Here is a 7,432-nt window from a genome sequence, read left to right on the forward strand (position 1 = left end):
TATTCCCGTTAGTTCGTTCTGTTTAGACATTTGGTTGCTGCTTCTTTGACCTAATAATGCACCAGTTGATCAGACAAAATTACTATCAACCACGAGCCACTAGCAATACCTGGAAAGTCCAGACTGGTGGATGTTTTGGTTCTCTAGTTGACAACTACAAAATGGTGGACGTCTGGTAAATTTTTTGACCTTCATATTTGATGGGTAAAACTAATAATCTCAACTACTTTAAAATGTCCAAGACCTGCTCTCGTTGTTTTTAGGACCAACTTTTGATTTACAGATTTACAGTTGAAGCTCAGCTATGTTAACTAAACTTATATATAAACTCTTTCCTCTGCATAATTTTATAATGTATGAGTAGTTGTATGAAAACCTTTTCTATCTACTTTTCTGTCAGCTTTGATGGAAACTTCAAAGAAGCTCAGTACATATTAGATTTTCAGATTTTAACATTTTAAAAATGTTGTTTATTGTACTGTTCATAATTTGATACTGTAGGTTTTTGTAATGATGGTTAAGGGGATAATTTTCTAATTTATCAGACTTTCAGCTTAAAACATACAGTACATGTTCTTTCCTTTGTCAAAACTCAGAAAAAGAGAAAAGCACATGTCAGACACACACAATCCCAGTTTTAGATTTCACATGTGCAATTTTTTTTTTAATTAATAAACTGAGCACACTTTGTGTTGGTCTCCTAAAATGTAGGAAAGCCAAAGACTTGTGAATATTTTAATTTTATTAACAGCTTCAAGTGTGAACTGTAGATTATTTGTATTGACAAAAACATTGTATTTTACTGAAATGTTCGTGTAAAAACCTTTTTTTTTTAAACCAAAGTTAACTTCAGGTTCTGCAGGCTGAAGACAGGGAGCTGTTGGAGCCAGTTGTGTTAATGTGACAATAGAGTAGGCCGGAGATGCAGCAATATCTTCTTCAGGAATCTTATGTCCTTTAATCTTTTTGGTGATTTTTTCCCCCCGTGGCCATTAGCTCATATGTCTCCAGCGAGCATTAAAGTTTTCATTGCTTCTATGACAAATTGCAATGAAAATAGCTGGATTGTTTTGTGAAACGCCTCACAGCAGCGCTACACCACTTGATTGCTAGAGCATGGTTTTGCCGGCATGCGCTGTGTTTGTTCTGCGTGTGGGTTAGGCTTCAGTTTGAAGTGTGTGTCTGTCAGCGGGACATTAAATCTGACTGCCAGTGGAGCTGATTGTGGAGGCTTAACAGCTGCCATCGCTGCTGCAGATGAAACAGTCCCTCAGTCATCTCTTACGCTAGCAAGGCCGACTTTTGGTGTCCAGGCAGCTGCCTCGCACACATTGACACGCTTTTCTTCATCTCGGCCAGGACAGGCATTCGGTGTGCGAAGTGTGTGTGGTCGATGCTCTGCCTGTCCGTGTCTGTTTGCGCTTTGGGTTTAGCCAGAGTGGAACACAAAGCTTCTGTTTGCTCGGGCTGCGCAATGAGAACTCAAGGTCTGCCAGAGAAGGGCGAGCCGGGGACAGGAACGCAAGCCAGAACGAGAGATGGAATCTCTTAAACAAAAAGATGTCACAACCTGAAACAAAAAAAAGGGGAAGCAACAAAAAAAATCAATTATTAAAGGGGAAGTGCTATGTATTGTCCAGCCACATTGTGCTATAAAATGGCACTATGAAGAAACTCCAAATGCTATTTGACGTCCTAATTTAACACCTTGAAATTGGGCCTCTGTCTCTTTAAGAAACTCCTGCTCTGTCTGAATCTCTGCCCTCAGCAGGTCATCACAACATGGCTCCTCTAGGAACCCTTCAAAAACATTTTCACCAGCGTTTCACTTTGAAGTAGCTCGTGTAATGAGCTCAGCTGCAGCGCAGTTCCAGCAGGTGTTTGCTAAAAGCTGCTGGCTAGTCTGCAGGAGCTGAGAGGGCGAGAGGGGGAGTGGCTGTTCTGTGAGGCGGAAGCTTGGAGCTTCGTCCTCGGAGGCGGGGCTAGGTCCACCCAGGCATTTTTGCACAGCTGAATGGTTGCCATAGAGATGAAAGGACTTTTTTTTTCAAAGACACATGAAAGAATCAAGGCAACAGGTATGTTGTTGACGACGGAGTAATGTTATAACATGATGTAAAGCTCAAAAAAGTTGATTTTACGTAACACTGCTATCACAAGATGAAATGACTAATGGCCTAGTCAAAGTACAATGTAAAAATCTGTGACCAGACTAGAAAATTGATGCTCATCCATCTTATGATTCAGTCAATATTAAAACAAACTAAATAAAAACAACTACATAATAAACTAAAAAAAATAAAGAAGCCTCATTCATGCAATACTTTGTGGTCCATCCCATAAAAACCACAATAACACACTGAAGTTTGTGGTTCTAAAATGATGAAATATGAAGGGTAGACTTTTGTAACGCGCTGCGTTTCCACAGGCTCCTGCTAATGAGAAAACGTCCTGCTGCTGTTCGGACGTGTTTCTCTCAGAGCTCATGAGGTTCTGAGTTCAGATGTGAAAATGTTGACGAATTCTCAAACCGAGCGAGAAAAAAGGCCTGCAGAGTGATGCCATAGTCTAATTGCTCAGTATTCAATTTAGTAAAGACAACTGCTGCTATGAAAACAGAAAAGATAAAAACATACATATCTGTTGTTTTACTAAGCAGTGTTTCGTAAGCAGAGGAATGTTTGGTGAGTGACGTGTTTGAGTTACGAAGCAGAAAGGCGCCAAAAACAACAAAACACTAGTAATCCCAAAAGTACACACACCCTGTTAAGGTTAGGAGATTACTCTCAAATTATATTTATTCAATTATTTGTATAGAGTGGGGGAAAAAATTGTTTTGCAACATCATTTTTGAACCTTTTGTTTTGAGAACCATACATTTTTCAGGTATGTGAGTCTATTAAATCATTTACTAAAAGAAAGATTAAACTATTTTAGCAAAACACAAGTCCACAGATTATTAAGTAGTGATCTGCAAGTATTAAGATTCTCACATGATCTCATCACAGACACAATCTGTTGAGATCTTTTATTTTTATTTTTATTTTTGGAAAACATTTAAACTCGATCACATGGCATGCGAAAATTTAACAACAGATAAAATGAAAAACCGACTGATGAAGGACGTTTGCTTTTGGTTTGACGGAAAAGCGCAAAGTAATTCTTAATTGTGAAGTAGAAGAAAAACAGTTTTCAACAATTTTTACAAGGAAAATCTTAAAAGTGCGGTGCGCATGTGTACCAATCCTTTCTAGACACTTTTTCATTTCAAGATGTTTTTCACTTAAAGCTCAAATTCAGTGAGATTGGATGGAGCAATTCTGTGAACAATAATTTAACAGGGTAGCTACTGGATTTCAACTGGATTTAGGTCCGTACTTTGACTAGGCCATCCTTATACGCAATTCTGCTTTGATCTCACATATTCCAATTCAGCTCTCCATGTATTTTTGGACTAATTGTCCATCTTGAAGACGAACTTCCACCACAGCCTCAAGTCTTTTTCTGCCTCTAACTGTTTTTTTGTTGTTGCGATTGTCCTGCATTTAGCTCCGTCCGTTTTCCAACCAGCATCCGTTACTTCAATGTTCCTAAATAAATCCTAGAGCAATCAGTTCCCTCTGGAAGCCACACGATTAGAGCCATCAAAGCTTTATTAAAGCACTCCTTCTTTTAACAATGACTTCTTCTCTTCACTGGCTTCCATTTTGTATTGTCAGACTGGTAAAAAATGCACACCACACTTTTCAGTTTTATTTATAAAAATCTCTTAAAAACGTCAATCCATCCTTTAATTTATCGCATCCTCATAAAGAGGGGGAAAATGGGTAAAAGTAACTTTTTCAAGCCTCTGTGTACAGTTACGTAACAATTCAGTCAAAATGGCTTCCTTTGGATTTTCTGTGAAATGTTTTCTGGGAGGAATTTGTGCCCTTTCTGTCTCCAAAACACCTTCTGGCTGCAGGCACCACCTGATATTAGTTACGCTGCTCTTTTTTCACAACAACCTCCTCAAACACATGAGAGAGGAGGGGAAAATGTATCAAACAGGCAGATCAATCTTTTAGCTCTCAACTGGAAATTGAAACAATTTCGATTAAAGCATGTGATGTCTGACGAGCGAGGCCAAATATGGAAATGTGCTTGGTGAAAGGAAGTAAAGCTCAGAGGCCAAAGTCAGATCTGCTAGTTTCAGCGATGAGAGAGTAGAAATGAGCAGCTCTGCAGGGTTTCACCAATCATCCAGCACTTTTGACTTTATGAATCGGCACAGAAAAGCGTCGACGCTTCCTCGGATTCTTTTCATTCCTCCTGCAAGATGAAGAGAAATCATCGCCATCCAAGCCTTTTTTTTTTCTGCCCCGTGCATCATGCGCGGAACAAGCAGCCAGCTGGCAGGCAGTGGGGGCTGTTTAGCCTTTCCTGATGCACTCAGTCAGAATCTAAATGCTGCAATCATTAAGAGAGTCTGTCGCCTTTCGGTGTAATTTGAGAGCAGCGCGGCGCTGTGAAGTGCCCTCGCTGCATAATATCCCAGAGCATTTCTTCTTCTTCTTCTGTTGCTATTTGATCTGTGGTGCATTGATGAGTGAACTTATTGGAAATGGAGGCTGGAAGAAAGACTTAGTGCATCAGATGTCTCTTATATTGTGCAACTGTCGTTCTGATTGCTGCATTTGTGGGGCAAAAAATAAAAAATAAATAAAAGTCTGGACTGTAAATATCGTCAGTCACTCGCAGGCAAATGAGTGAACTGATTTATTCTTATTTGACTGAATGACAAATCTGAAAAAAAGAAGCATAGTATGGATTAGTAATGCATATTTCACAGGGATTGACTAACACAAAGTACTGCATAAAAAAAAGGATAAATGGAGAAAAATAAAAATCTGAACAGTGTGGCATGCTTTTGATTCAACCTTTGCTCTGAAAGCACTAAATAAAATCCATTTTGCTCTAAGAGCGCTAATTTTTTAAGTCTTTAAATCCTTGGTTTTAATGCCAAAGTGACACAATAGAATGAACAAAACAAAAAAAAAATCTTGTTACGCACATGTATGTGTCTGATACCAATGTGGACCTTTTTAAAAAATATTGTAAAATTAGCATTAGCACGTCCCATCCACTGTGATAAACTTTAGAATTTTCCTACTCAGAATTAAAACAATTCCAGAAAGGTATTAATGGATAAGGAAAGTGAATGCTGTTGAATCCTGAAATTGGTTCCCTTTAGCAAAAAAATATAAAATAATTATTTAGTTTTGGAAGGAAAAAATATATTTTCCATATGAAGAAATGTTTAGTTGGGAAATTTCTGCTTGGCCTTTTGCACACCAATGTAAGTTGGTGCAAATTTGTGAATTGGTCTGAATATCCACATGAGTTTTATTGTGGTAAAGTAAAACAAAAAGTTGAAGGCTGCTGGGGATGTTGCCTTACTCTATTTTTTTTTCTGAGTGTCAAACTGGTATTGTCTAGATACCACTTTTCTTACTTCCTATCATATCCGACTAGTTTCTTAATTCCTGCAAAAGGAAATCACCATGATACTGTCACCGCTGTGTTTGATTGTGCTTCTGCCACACGCAGTGCTTCACATGTTGTTTTGTTCTCATCTGCTTACACCACATTCTCCAGCACAACTCAAAAATAAAAAATTTTAATCCATAAAGGAAAAATCTGTGGGTAGAACAACTAATAGATGCCCTTTCAACACATTCTTCCATCTATGTTACTGGGCTCTTGACCGCTTCTTTGATCAATGCTCCTCTTTCACGGCCAGTTTAGTTAAGGTCAAAGGTCACATCTCGGTGGGTTTGCGGTTGTGCTGAAATCATTTCATTGCTGGATGATGGATTTGACCAGAGCTCTGAGGAACGCTCAAAGCTGGGATGTTGCTAAATAATATAACTTCACATCTTTCTATGAGATGGTTTATGAGCAGAAGCTGTTTGTTCATTAATATTTTCTACCAAACCAGAGAGATTTACACAATTATAGCAGCGGAGGTAACTGTACTAATTTGTTGGGATTTAAAGGCAACTGGTTGCGCTAGATTTTATTTTAGGGGCGTCAAAGCAAAACAAACTGCATACACATTTCAAAATGTGGAAAAGTTCAATTGTTGTGAATAGGGTTTGGCATTTATCGTATCATTTATCATTTATTGTGATACATTTCTTACCATGCTAAGAATGTTGATTTATTGTTGTGACAATAAAGTCCAATTAGTGATGTTCAAAACCCCCAAAAAACTGTCCGTATTGCTGTGGGATTGTTAGTTTTGTTTGTTTAATGAGAGCATCAACAAATATCAATAAATTTGAAGATACGATTAAATGCATAATGTATTTACACCAGTGGTGTCCTAAAGAAGTGCATTACTAATGGAAATGTGTTTGCAGTGGGTTTAATTGCTGTGCCATGCAGTCACGACCATGCACTTATCTAAAAAAAAACTAAACTGTAATAAATCGTTCTTTTATCAAGATAGTTCCACAGAATATCGTGATAAAAACCATAAGTCCATGTCGTCCATCCCTAGGTATTAATACTTTTACGAGGCTCTGTCGGACTCCGAATGTGAGAAAATCCGAACTGAAAATCACCAACAAACCTCGGAACATAAACGATTATGGTCTTATTAGTGGACTGACAGCAGAGATCTCCCTACAAGCTGTTACTAGTTTACCAACAGCATTAAAACAGTGTGCCTTCCTGTCTGCAGCCATCTTTTCATGTGCGGCTATTTCCAGCCACTGTGCTTTCAATTATATCCAAGCCCAGCATGAAAGCGGCTGTCACATCTCGCGCTTGTTTTCTGTTTCATAATAAAATGATTTCATGATCATGTGACTGAGTGGGTGACAGAGATAAACACACACACAGAGAGAGAGAGACCGAGATGGGAAGAAAAAGCTAGCAGCCTTTTTAAGTGAACATTATGGACGGAGGCCCGGGCACGTTGCGCGCGCACGTTTTCATCCACAAGAGGCCTCGCGCACATGGAGCTGCCTTGAGAAACAGCCAGACAGACAGGCAAGCCAGCATCTTCAAGAAAACAACCCATAATTACCTTGTCCGACCGCGGGATCACTTCCTGCAGGTCGGCTAATCCAAAAGGCTCGGTCTCCGTGGCTACCCTGTTGCCTGGAGACAGCTGGGGCGGGCTGGGTTGATGTTTCAGGAGTGACAGAGATGGGCAGAGGTAACTGAGCTGCAGGAACTGGTGAAGGCCAAGACACTCAGGGTCTTTGGATGATTAGTCTCACGACAATTACTATTATTAGCTCATATTTCCATTTTCTAAGCAGTTCCAGAATGCTGCATGGAAATCCAAACTTTATTGCACTTTTTCGCATCACAATGCTCCGCCGGCACTTCCAATAAAGATGTGGGAAAAGCTTTATGGCATATATGGCAGCCTATATTT

General features: G+C 39.2%; 1 long non-coding RNA gene across 1 annotated transcript; it reads right to left on the reverse strand.

Annotated features, from left to right (window-relative positions):
* Positions 1 to 760: 760 nt before the first annotated feature.
* LOC103472083 (uncharacterized) lies at positions 761 to 7,208 on the reverse strand. The gene is made up of 2 exons (XR_534804.2): positions 7,076 to 7,208; positions 761 to 1,570 (listed from the first exon to the last, which is right to left on the reverse strand). It is a non-coding gene; the product is annotated as an uncharacterized LOC103472083 (long non-coding RNA).
* Positions 7,209 to 7,432: the final 224 nt, after the last annotated feature.

This window comes from Poecilia reticulata, linkage group LG11 (assembly GCF_000633615.1).
Source record: "Poecilia reticulata strain Guanapo linkage group LG11, Guppy_female_1.0+MT, whole genome shotgun sequence".
Classification (NCBI taxonomy): domain Eukaryota; kingdom Metazoa; phylum Chordata; class Actinopteri; order Cyprinodontiformes; family Poeciliidae; genus Poecilia; species Poecilia reticulata.